The sequence below is a fragment of the Pinus tabuliformis genome, chromosome 6, assembly GCF_031772625.1.
Source record: "Pinus tabuliformis cultivar Carrire ecotype Pingquan chromosome 6, CPIR1, whole genome shotgun sequence".
Lineage (NCBI taxonomy): Eukaryota > Viridiplantae > Streptophyta > Pinopsida > Pinales > Pinaceae > Pinus > Pinus tabuliformis.
In genome coordinates this window covers 1,378,444,073-1,378,457,505 of record NC_142292.1, presented here as the reverse complement: position 1 = coordinate 1,378,457,505, position 13,433 = coordinate 1,378,444,073, and positions in this window count along the sequence as shown.

Genomic DNA, 13,433 nt, shown 5'->3' with positions numbered 1-13,433 from the left:
CTATATTTTCAGAGATATAATCTGAGACATTTAGGGTTTCTACAGGCTCCCGAATTACATCCTAAACAGGTGACCTTGGGAAAATCGTCATAACTTTCTCTCTGAGCATCAAATTGAAATTTCATAAGAAGTTACAGAAACAAGATAGACTGTAGTTTTCTGTGTATCGGTTTCAGGTCCTAAGGTTGAAACAGTGACACGTGGCACTTCGTACAAGTTCACTCTACTGAACTAGTCTATAATCGGGTCATCGTGGGAGATTTGACATAAAGCTTCCTTATAGAATACAATCTTGATCATACTTTTCGGGTTAGAAAGACGACCTAGAGGGCTACTACAGGATGAAATTTCAGAACTTGGAGATCTGAAATTACAAATTTACAATCGTTTCAAGATCGAGCTCCTAAAATCAAGAAAAAGCGAGATGAGGAAGTTTGATGGCAAGGATCCAGTAAATTGGATACTATAGATGGAGAAATATTTTGATCTACATGGCATACCACTGTTACAAAAGGTATGTACTACATCTGATTATTTAGAACCGGATCAATTTTTATGGTATAAAGGGCTTTGTTCTCATAAACCACTTGTTATGTGGTCAATTTTCACGGAGGAAATGATAGCACAATATGAGGATACAAAGAGCAACTCCTTCTTTATCCTATTGATAAATCTCAAATAAAAGTGTTCAATGGTAGAGAACATTGAGAACTTTCAAAAATTGAATATAAGGGAAAATTATATTCCAAAGAAGCAAAGGAATGACCTCTCCATAGGGACTTTAAAGGATAACATTCAACATGAGGTTCGTCATTGGGAACCTGATTAATTGGAGAGGGCAAGAAAAGTGCAAAGCAAAATTATGGAACAACGTAGTCTACCCCTCACAACTATAAAGATGGAAGTATTGTTTCTCCTATCCTTCCACAACCTACAAGGTTGACACCACAACAATTGGAATAAAATAGAGCAAAAGGGCTTTCTTACAATTGTGATAAAAAATACATTAAAGGTCATAAGTGTGTTGAGAAGAAATTATTTTACATAGATTATGAAGAGGAGGAAGAAAAGGTTCAAGACACATCAAAAGAAGAGGATATACACCAAGAACCAACCCCAGAGAAAGAATAAATGAATCTGACCATATCTTGTAAAGCATTGGCAAGAATTACCACTCCTCAAACTCTCAATATAGAAGGACACATCAAGAAGAAAAAGGTTCAAGAAGTGAAAGATCACATCAAGAAAGAAGAAATGAATCTGACCATACCTTTTAATGCATTGGCTAGAATTACAACTCCTCAAACTATCAAGATAGAAGGACATATCAAGAAGAAAAATGTTCAAGAAGTGAAAGATCACATCGAGTATCAAGAAATGAATCTGACAATATCTTGTAATGCATTCGAAGAAATTACCACTCCTCAAACTCTCTAGATAGAAGGACATATCAAGAAGAAAAATATTCAAGCAGTGAAAGATCACATTGAGCATCAACAAAAAGTTCTCCAACTTTTAAAGGATAACACCACTTTGGTGTAGAATCGAATGAAACTACAAGCAAATCAACATCACAGTGAAAGAAGTTTTGATGTAGGTGATTGGGTATTTTTACAGCTACATCTCAAGAAAGCAATTTATGAGAAGGAAACGTTGGCAATATTACATGCACTTAAGAAATGGCGACCTTACCTAATGGGAAGACACTTCAAGGTAAAAATAGATCATGATAGTCTAAAATACTTCTTAGAACAAAGATTATCTTTAGAAAATAGAAATAATGGGTCACAAATATGTTGGGTTATGACTTTGAAATCATCTACAAAAAAGGGAAGAAAAATGTTGTTGCAAATGCACTCTCAAGAAAGGATGAGGATGTGGAAGCATTGTTTTGTGCTATTTCTATTATCCAACCAGATTGGATACATGAAGCAAGGGATGAATGGAAAAAGGACGAAGAAGTGTGGCCACTGATTCAAAAGTTGTAGAAGATCCCAGTTCAAACAATATTGCCAAAACTTTACGAGGAAGGAAAAATCATATTGGAACCTGGAGCATTCACAAAAACAAGAACCTGACAGCTACAAAATCAATCAATTTTAGAGTATCTCATGAAGTGGAAGAACATACCCACTGTAGATTCCACATGGGAGGACAAGAATTTTGTATAGAGGCGTCAAGAACTACTCAAGCGTTGAGGACAACACTTTTTGAAGGAGAGGGGCATGTATTTCTCAACAAGTGATTTAAATTCACCAAATTTAGAGAACGTACGATCTTTCTTTTGCATGAAGAAAATTCAGTGGTTACATGAGAAATCATCTACAAATATCACATAATACCTATGCTTGGTCGTGGATATTGTTAAGAACAATAAACACATATCTAAGTGAACTATTTCAAGGATTTCTTGCACTCGATTGTCCTTATCATGAAAGTTATCTTTGGTGTACTTTCCTAGTGTACACCCTTTGCAGTATCTCTCTCCTCTAGTGTGCCCTTGGGAAGTCCTACAGAAATCTGTTGCATGATCTTCAATGCTCCATGGTGCAAATGGCTAAGTATCTTATGCCATAATTCATTGATGTCTCGACTCTACACCTTCTCTGCTTTCGTGCTCAAGGTAGCACAATATTATTCATCCAATTTGTAAAGGTTCTTCACCCGAACCTCAATCTGCTTCACTTATCCTATGGCTATGTGAAAAAGGAAGGCCTTTCCTTTGCTAAATATCACATCATAGGCATGGTCTTCCAACATAGCAATTGAAACTAAATTCTTATTCAGACCGAAAACATACATGACATCTTTTAATGTGAGAGGAGAAGCATATTCCCTATGAAAAGTAACAATACCGATGTCGATCACGCTATACCTTCCATCATCTCCCATCTCGATGTGCATCTAGAGGTACTTATCCTCCAAGTCATTGAAAAAATCTTTGGTGTCCGCCATATGCAATGAGGCTCCACTATCTAGATACCACACACTACCCATCATCGATGTCACCATGCATGCAATGAGGGTGAAATCCAACTCAAATTGTGAAGCTAGAGCTTCATTTGTTGCTCCTCTTGAGGGATTCTTGTTTACCTTCTTGTGCGTATACTTAGTGGCATAGTGTCCCAACTCATGACAATAAAAACATTTAATGTTCAACAAGTCCTTCTTATTTCCACCTTGACTCGAATCCCCTTTCGATTGGAATTTCTTTCTGTTCCCTTTCCTTTCCTTTCCATCCAAGGCACAATTCTCCTCATCATCATGCTTGGATGAGGTTCAATCTCTGGTGCTCCACCTTATCTCTTCTTGCACCAAGCTGTACCACAAATTCTCCCACTTTAGTAGATGCTCCCTCTCATTTACTGAATACTGGTAGTTATGTCAGCTCTTGAGAAGGCCTAGAAGTGCTAGGTTAACCAGATCATTTTAGTCAATTGTAATACCAATGCCCCCAAGCTCATCCCAACATTGGGTTAACCTACTCAAGTACTATTCTATTGTGTCACCCTTCTCCATCTTGATCTTTTAAACCTTTTCCTTTAGTTCGAGCTTCTTGTGGTCACTATTGTTTAGAAACAAGTGTAGCAAGGCTTTCCACATTTCATATGGTGTATCCTTCCCATGGAAATTTGACACAATATGATCTAAATGCCTTCTAGTATGATCCTCCTCACCTTTGCCACACATTTATTCCACTATGTCGGATCTTGGGAATACATTGTTGTAGGCTTAGGAATATCATTCCCTATGAATTCCTTTAGCCTGTTGTTTTCCAACACTACCTTCATCCTGTCCTTCCAAGAAATATAATTTGAACCACCCTCTAGGGCATATTCAAGTCTCAATACATAGAACAACATCCTACTAGCTTGGAAGAATTATTGTGAAAATTCGATTTCACCCACAAAGACAAAATCATGTTCTTCTCTTTAGTGTGATTTCAACTCTAATACCATGTAGACATTCCTTGTAGATTCAAACTTCTTATGTAATTTTCTAAAACAAAATACTTGAATCTAATCTAATCATTAGATGAAATAATTAATCGATCGTGAAATAACGAAGCATCCAAGAGAAAGAATTAAATTAACACATTACACAATGGTTTCCTCGAGAAATCCACAGCTAAAAAACTGTGTTATCTGTATATTGCATTAGTCAGAAAATATGAGAAGATTACAATTATTTTCTCAAGTCTGAGCAACCTATGCACTATCTCTATCTATCTCACTGCTTCTTATACAAACCTTGGCCAATAATTAACCAATTTCATTCTTTTGCAAGTCCTTATTTCCTTGCGCAATTTGCTTGGGAATTATCGCCTATTAATTAGCAAAATTCCTTAATTGGAATCTCAAAATCCATCATAGGCATTCCTTTTACTGCATGGACCACTTGTACAATTTGGATGATTATACAACTGATAGTACATTTCCCTTGAACTTCAATCTCAATTGGGTAACTCTTAAATCTAACATGCATTATTTATTTATGGTTGAATTATTAGTTAACTGGTTTAAGACTGTTGGGTCCCTATAATACTAGTGATTACCCCATTACTATTGTAATTGTACCCCTTATTAATATTGTTGTGCCCCTATTATCCCCATATTGTTATTATTGTGCCCCATAGAATCCCTCTATTGTTATTTTTGTGGCTTTATATTATTATTGTTAGGTCGGATGGGTTATATTGTGACTCCTTAGACTCCTATATATAGAAAGGAGGTTTTGTCATTTGTATGATCGAAGAATTGTTCATTTAAGTAATGTAAAGGAGGTTTCCCCCTCGAAGAGGCTGAATTCTAAGGCGTTGATCTATCTTTTCTATCTTTTTCTTGAGCTGGTTTCATAACATTTGATATCAGAGCTTTGGATTCTAGGGTTTCGCTGCTCCAAACAGGTCATCGTGGAATTTTCGCTATAACTTTTTTTCTGCGACGTTTCAGAAGTTAAAAAAAAAAAACCCATTTGAGAAGAAAGTGCACTGAACCTCAGGTCCAAATTTCAGAGCTTTTCACACTATATTTGTGGAGATATGATCTGAGGAAGTTGGTCTTTTTGTAGACTCCTGAATTACATTCCAAACAGGTGACCTGGGGAAAATCATCATAATTTTCTCTCTGGGCATTGGATTGAAATTTCGTAAAAAGGTATAGAAAGAGGACGGATTGTAGTTTCTTGTATGCATTTTTCAGATCCAAAGGTCGAAACAGTGACTCGTGGCACGTCGTACAAGTTTTCTCTATTGAACTAGTCTATAATCAAGTCACTGTGGGAGATTTCGCATAACTCTTCCTTGGAGAATCCAATTTGGGTCAAAGTTGTGGCATTGGAAAGAGGACACAGAGGGCTACTCCAGATCACAAATTTAGAACTAGATGATTGGAAAGTACAGAGATACATCAGAGGAAGTATCAGGATCCTACAAAGTGAAAAAATGTGTGTAGATTTTCTTAAATTTTTGCTTAAGCTTGGTTTGAAAATTTATTTTGAAGGAATTCAAAGGGCATAGTAGAGCATTATTATCGGTAACTGATGCCCCGAGGAAAGAAAATGCAAACACCTAGTAAGGAACCTGAAAGCTCTAGCATGACTCATGAAGAAGAGGAAGAAATGCAACATGATATATCAAAATTACAAGACCAAGTGCAACAACTCTCCCTTTCACAAAAAGGAACAGAATCTAAGATGGATGGTTTAAGGAAAGATGTAGACGCTAAGATGGATGGTTTAAAGAAAGGTGTAGAAGCTAAGATGGACTGTTTAAAGAAAGGCGTAGAAGCTAAGATGATTGATGTGGAAGCTAAGATGGATGATTTGAAGACAAACATGGAAGATTTGAAGACAGGCATGGAAGATTTGAAGACAGATTTGAAGACAGATTTAACAAAGTTTCTACAAGAAATGTTTACTAATGGTGAAAGGGTAGTAAAGGAAACTCATGATGAAAACAAAAGAAATGTTAATCATGATTTCATAGACTCTAATGTTGGATCGAAGATCCACCATATTCCAAAAATCGATATGAGGAAGTTTGATGGCAAGGATCCCGCAACATGGATATTACAGATGGAGCAATTTTTTGATCTCAATAATGTGCAAAACACACAAAAGGTACGTATTGCAACTTTATATTTGGAACCAAATCAGTTTGTATGGTATCAATGGCTTTGCTCTCGTAAAAAATTTATCACTTGGGCAATTTTTACGGAAGAATTGATAGCACATTATGAGGATACAAAAAGCAACACTTTTTTTAGCCAATTGATAAGTCTCAAACAAAAGGGTTCAATAATGGAGCACATTGAGGAGTTCCAAAAATTGAACATAAGGGTAAAAAATATTCCAGAGGAGCATAGGATTGATGTGTTCATAGGGTCTTTAAAGGATAATATCCAACATGATGTTCGCCTTTGGGAACCTGATTCATTAGAGAAGGCATTCAGGTTAGCAAGAAAAATGGAAAGCAAAATTATGGCAACCAGGAAGCATACCACTCACAACTATAAAGATGGAAGTGTTGTTGCCCCTAGTCTTCCACAACCTATAAGGTTGACACCACAACAATTGGAAGAAAAAAGAGCAAAAGGGCTTTGTTACAATTGTGATAGCAAATACACTAAAGGTCATAAGTGTGCTGAGAAGAAATTATTCTACATAGATTGTGAAGAGGAAGAAGAAAAGGAGCAAGAAAGGTCAAAAGAAGAGGATATACTCCAGGAACAAAGCCTAGATAAAGAAGAAATGAATCCGACCATATCTTGTAATGCATTGGCGGGAATTACCACTCCTCAAACCATCAAGATAGAAGGACAAATCAAGAAGAAAAAGGTAATAGTGTTGATTGATTCAGGAAGTACCCACAATTTTATTCATTGTAAGGTAGCAAAAGAATTGAATTGCTTCTTATATCCAGCACCAGAGTGTCAAGTGATGATTGCAAATGGAGGAACAATAAATTGCTCTGGAAAGTGCCATAATATCAAGCTATCCATGGGAGAATATGTATTGACTAGCCCAATGCTTTCCATTCCAATGGGAGGTGCTGATGTTGTACTAGGAGTCCAATGGCTACAATCCTTGGGTACAATAGCTTTTAATTTTCAAGAACTTTTCATCAAATTTTCTACGGAAGGAAAGGAAGTTGAATTAAGGGGTATTGCAGGGAAACCAGGAAAGATAATCAGCTCTAATGGTATGACAAAGCTTCTAAAAAAGGAACAAAGAGGTGTAATTGCACAATTATGTTCGCTAGATGTTTCCACATCGGAATCATCTATTTCTCCAGATCTCCAAAAAGTCCTGGACAATCATTCCAAGGTATTTGAGACTCCCAAAGGTCTCCCACCTATGCGTGATCATGATCATGCTATTCATCTGATTCCAGGAAGTGTTCCTCCAAACATCAGGCCGTACAGATATCCCTATGCCCAAAAGAGTGAAATTGAACGTATGGTTGCAGAAATGCTAGAGGCTGGTATAATTCAACCGAGTCAAAGTTCTTTCTCTGCTCCAGTAGTATTGGTGCACAAGAAGGATGGATCATGGCGCATGTGTCCGGATTATAGGGAGCTCAACAAGCTCACTATTAAAGATAAGTTTCCCATTCCTGTCATTGATGAATTACTGGATGAATTGCATGGATCAATTTACTTCACCAAGTTGGATCTTCGTTCAGGATATCATCAAATCAGAATGAAGATTGAAGACATTCCAAAAACAACATTTAGAACTCATGAGGGTCATTATGAATTTTTGGTCATGCCTTTTGGCCTTACCAATGCACCTTCAACATTTCAAGGTTTGATGAATTCAATTTTCAAACCATTCCTTAGAAAATTTGTGTTAGTATTTTTTGATGATATACTAATCTACAGCAAGTCTTGGAAGGATCATGTTGAACATGTTGACAGGGTGCTACAACTATTGGAGGAGAAACAATTATATGCAAAAAGATCCAAATGTTTCTTTGGAGTCCAAGAGGTGGAATATCTGGGTCATATTGTATCTCATGAAGGAGTTAAGGTAGACCCTAGCAAAATTAAAGCCATTAAGGAATGGAAAATCCCCACATCCATAAAGCATCTGCGAGGATTTCTCGGGTTGACAGGGTATTATCGCAAGTTTGTTAAGAATTATGGGAGAATAGCAGCACCTCTAACAACATTATTGAAGAAAGATGCATTTTCATGGACTCCGGAAGCAACAAAGGCCTTCGAACATCTTAAAGAGGCAATGTGCCAAGCACCGGTCTTAGCTACACCGGACTTCACAAAAACCTTTATTGTGGAATGTGATGCTTCAGGAAATGGAATTGGTGCTGTTCTAATGCAAGATGAAAGACCCATTGCTTTTGAAAGTCGTCCAATCAAGGGAAAGTTTTTACACAAAGCTATTTATGAGAAGGAAATGTTGGCAATACTCCATGCACTTAAGAAATGGCGACCCTACCTAATGGGAAGACACTTCAAGGTAAAAACGGATCATGATAGCCTTAAATACTTTTTAGAACAAAGATTATCCTCTGAAGAGCAACAAAAGTGGGTCACAAAGATGTTGGGTTATGACTTTGAAATCATCTACAAAAAAGGGAAGCAAAATGTGGTGGCAGATGCACTCTCAAGAAAGGATGAGGATGTGGAAGCATTGTTGTGCGCCATTTCTATTATCCAACCAGATTGGATAAACGAAGCAAGGGAGGAATGGAAGAATGATGAAGAAGTGTGGGCACTTATTCAGAATTTACAACAAGATTCCAGTACGACTAATACATTTAGCTGGAAAAATGATTCGTTATGGTACAAATATCGCTTATACCTCTGTAAGAATTCCCAGCTAAAACAAAAGATTCTTATGGAATTGCACACTTCTCCCTTAGGAGGGAACTTAGGATTTTTAAAAACTTACCACAAGGTTAAGAAGGAATTTTTTTGGGATGGCCTTAAATCAGATATTCAAAAGTTTGTGGCGGAATGTTTGGTTTGCCAACAAAATAAAGTTGAAACAATTAAGACACCGGGTCTATTACAACCTTTATCCATTCCAAGCCAACGTTGGGAGGAGGTTTCAATGGATTTTATCACAGGTTTACCCAAGTCTGAGGGAAAGAGTGTCATCATGGTGGTAGTTGACAGACTTACCAAGTATGCACACTTTTGTGCATTATCACATCCATTTAAAGCCAGTACAGTTTCTACTGCATTTATGGAAACAATTCAAAAGCTACATGGAAACCCAAAGATTATTGTAAGTGACAGAGATCCCATTTTCACTGGAAATTTTTGGACAAAATTATTTTCTTGTCTTGGTACTCAGTTAGCTCATAGCTCATCTTATCATCCTCAATCTGATGGGAAAACTGAGATAGTAAACAAATGTTTGGAAGGATATCTTCGTTGCTTTGTATCTGATAAACAGACACAATGGGTCAAATGGTTGCCTCTGGCTGAATGGTGGTATAACACTTCCTTCCATACAGCAACAAAAATGACCCCATTTATGGCACTTTATGGGTATCAACCACCATCCATCACATCATATTTAAGAGAAAATTCTAAGGTTCAGGCAGTGGAACATCACATCGAACATCAACAACAAGTCCTCCAACTCTTAAAGGATAACCTCGTGTTGGCACAGAATAGAATGAAACAACAGGCAGATCAACATCGCAGTGAAAGAAGTTTTGATGTAGGTGATTGGGTATTCCTACGGCTACAACCATATAAGAAAATGTCCCTCAAGCAAGCTAAGAAGGATAATAAATTATCACCAAAGTATTATGGTCCATACAAGGTGTTGCAAAAGATTGGTACTATGGCATACAAATTGGAGCTTCCTGCAGCTTCTCGATTGCACCCAGTTTTCCATGTTTCATGTTTAAAGAAGGTTATAGGCGACAAGCTCCCAATTCAAACAATATTGCCAGAACTTGACGAGGAAGGAAAAATTATATTGGAACCGGAAGCAGTCACAGAAACAAGAACTCGACAGCTACGAAATCGATCAATTTCAGAGTATCTTATCAAGTGGAAGAACTTATCCGCTGAAGATTCCACATGGGAGGATGAGAATTTTATACAGAAGTATCCAGAACTACTCAAGCATTGAGGACAACACTTTTTTGAAGGAGAGGGGCATGTTGGGTCCCTATAATACTAGTGATTACCCCATTACTATTGTAGTTTTACCCCTTATTAATATTGTTGTGCCCCTATTATCCCCATATTGTTATTACTGTGCCCCATAGAATCCCTCTATTGTTATTTTTGTGGCTTTATATTATTATTGTTAGGTCGGCTGGGTTATATTGTGACTCCTTAGACTCCTATATATAGAAAGGAGGTTTTGTCATTTGTATCATCGAAGAATTGTTCATTTATGTAATGTAAAGGAGGTTTCCCCCTCGAAGAGGCTAAATTCTAAGGTGTTGATCTATCTTTTCTATCTTTTTCTTGAGCTAGTTTCATAACAAAGACATGAAGCAACACCCCATTGTCTGACCTCCTACTAGTTCCTCCATTAGTTGGAACTAGTTTAACTGATTTTTTTTTTTTTTTTTTCTATGTTAAGACTAACCTATGTACCCACGGGGAGTTTGAACCGGTGACCTATCGCAAGGAGTGTCTTAACAAGGCACCCATTCACCGTCAATCCAAAACCCCGTGGGCTAGTTTAACTGAATTTAACTCAGTTAAACTGAATTAATTAATTACAACTCAAAATAAACATAACCAAAGATCCTATAAAGCAGGAGACACTCTACATCACTCAAGTTAGACCCTCAAATCGAAATAACTGAACCAACTAAGTCAAATTAACTTAGTTAACTTGTACAAGTTGTCTTGTGATGTGGAATTACAATTTTTCTCCTAATTTAATTCAATGGAAAATTAAATCAAGATTTTTCATGTTACATTTTCAATGAAGAGAACTACCATGAATGGTCTAGGAGGATAAAACTTACCCTCATATTCAATGAATTGTGGAAAGAGGTTTGTGAAGGAGAAGCTCGAAATCATCCTGAAGATCCTACTTCTGACAAAGAGCTCACCATATGGGAGAGAAAGAACATCAAGGCCTATGCCTTGAGTGCAACATTAGTCAATGAAGAGGCCAGTCCTCATATTACACCATTTACAAATATCTTCGAAGCCTTAAAGAAGTTGAAATATTTGTATGACTCACACTATGAGATTGAACTAGTCTAATTAATGATCAAACTGTTCGATTTAAAATTGAAAGATGATGATCCCCTTACGTTAGCCTCTGAAATAATAGCCTGTTGACAGTGATAGATACCACCAACATATAGGGTGTCCCACTGATGTGAAATCCCAATTAGACCTCACACTGTTTGGAGTAGGAGCCCCATTCGAAGTATCAAATCGACCACCATAACTAAAAATTTCACCTTCGTTTCAATGAATAACATAGGAGATTATATACATAACCCTTGAACAAGAAAGTCTCCATTGTGAAACACCGATTGTAATGTATAAAAGGATACATTGAGAGGGGGGAGACAAAAGTGAGCCTTTATAAGGAAGTAATAGTACTAACCTAAGAGAGACACACAAGCAAAGAAAGATTCGTTACTTATCTAGTGAAATAGTTCATGTAGACACAATGATAATTAAACCACATACAACAAACAAGATAAGTACAAAATCCATTGAAATTTTTCAATTTCTCTTGTACATATGAACACAAGATATATCGTAAGCATGCACAAAATAGTCCTAAAACATTTGTGATACATGCATGAAAATTTGTTGGCTTATAGAGCTTCAATTAGGTGAAAGATCCAAGTACACAGTTACAATGATGAGGCACTATTTCCAATAGTGGAACATTAAGTCACTTCTTGCTTCTCCAAAGAATAATTTTCTCTTCTATTCCAAGTAGAGAAGTCAAGACTAGCTCTCCAAATCCTTAGCCTCCAAAAGCCCTTTGCTTGAGTTACGAGGTTTCTTTTGTAATAAGGGGAATGACCTCTCATATCCCCATGAATCTTGAATTACCCTCATGACTCTTGGAATTCTAATGTTTCATTTGGACTTATAAACAACTCTTTAACTTGTTATGACTTTTGGACTTCTCCTAAAGATACTTTTTCCATATATGACTAAGCGAATTTTCATATTCCACATATGACTCTTGGACTTTCACACATTACATTTTTTCATTTTATTGATAATACATCATTAAATTCCACATGATGATGTGACATGACACATGGACACATATTTACCATTACGATGACACTTGTACAAATTGAAACTTGACAATGATGACATGGACTTCATGATGAAGTGGCAATGCCAAGTTGTCCTCCTCACTGCTTCATCTTGCATTCTTGATGATAGATATGATTTATGCTTCAAATTCATGAAGGATCCACTTTGTTATTATCCTTCACCCTCCAAATATTCTTTGATCAATATTGAAATATATTCATCATGCAATGTCTTCTTTCTATCTCAGTCCGTGGTCTGCTTCATGTCTCCATGATAGCTCTATTTTGTTATTCTTCTCTATAGGTGTTTCTTTATGATTCCTTCTTGATATATTCTTTGAGAAGTACCTTTTCATGCTAGGAAGGTACTCCTACCAATGAAAATCATCCATGACAAAGAAAAATTAGTCTTAAACATCTATTATACCATTACCTAGCTCATGGAATGATCAACTCATGATAGGCCTGTGAGAGGGTTAAAAGAAGAAGGATTTATTAAGAGGGTGCATTAAAACTCACCTAGGCTCAAAAGAGGCCTTCAATGTGTGCTTGTATGATCAATAAAGGGAGATATTACTTAAGAGTGTAGGTAGTAGGTCTGAAGCATGCAAGAGAATCATTTCTTGGTTCAATATGTGCTCATGCACTCAAGGAAGTTAAGGATAGTGTAAGGGTGAACACCAAAGAGATGAGGGGGTTAGGCTTCAAGCCTTCCAAGTGTATTCATGCACTCAAAGAAAAAGGAGGGCACGAGGGCACACACCAAAGGTTCAAACAGGTTAGGCTTTGAGCCTTTGCAATGTGCTTATGCACTTAAGAGGAACTAGGAGGGCGCACTTCTTTGAGACGAAGGAGTGTGCTGAAATGAACGCTTCAGGCTTCGTGATTCAGCCATGAGCTCTTTAAGAGAAGGATCAAGGATTTTTTCTTCAATATTTCACCATGCGCTCAAAGGCTTTAGGCTCCAAGAGTGCACAATGAACTCAAAGGCAAGGATGAAGGCTTTGTGCTTCAAGAATGCACCATGCGCGGCAAGGCTTCATGCTTTGGGAGTGTGCCATGAACTAAAAGGCTTAAGGATTTGTGAGTATGCCATACACTCAAATAATTTAGGATTCATGTGTGTGCCATGTGATGATCACCAGTATTGCATCAAGAATGCTGCAACTCCTGGGGCTGCCAACTTTACTTC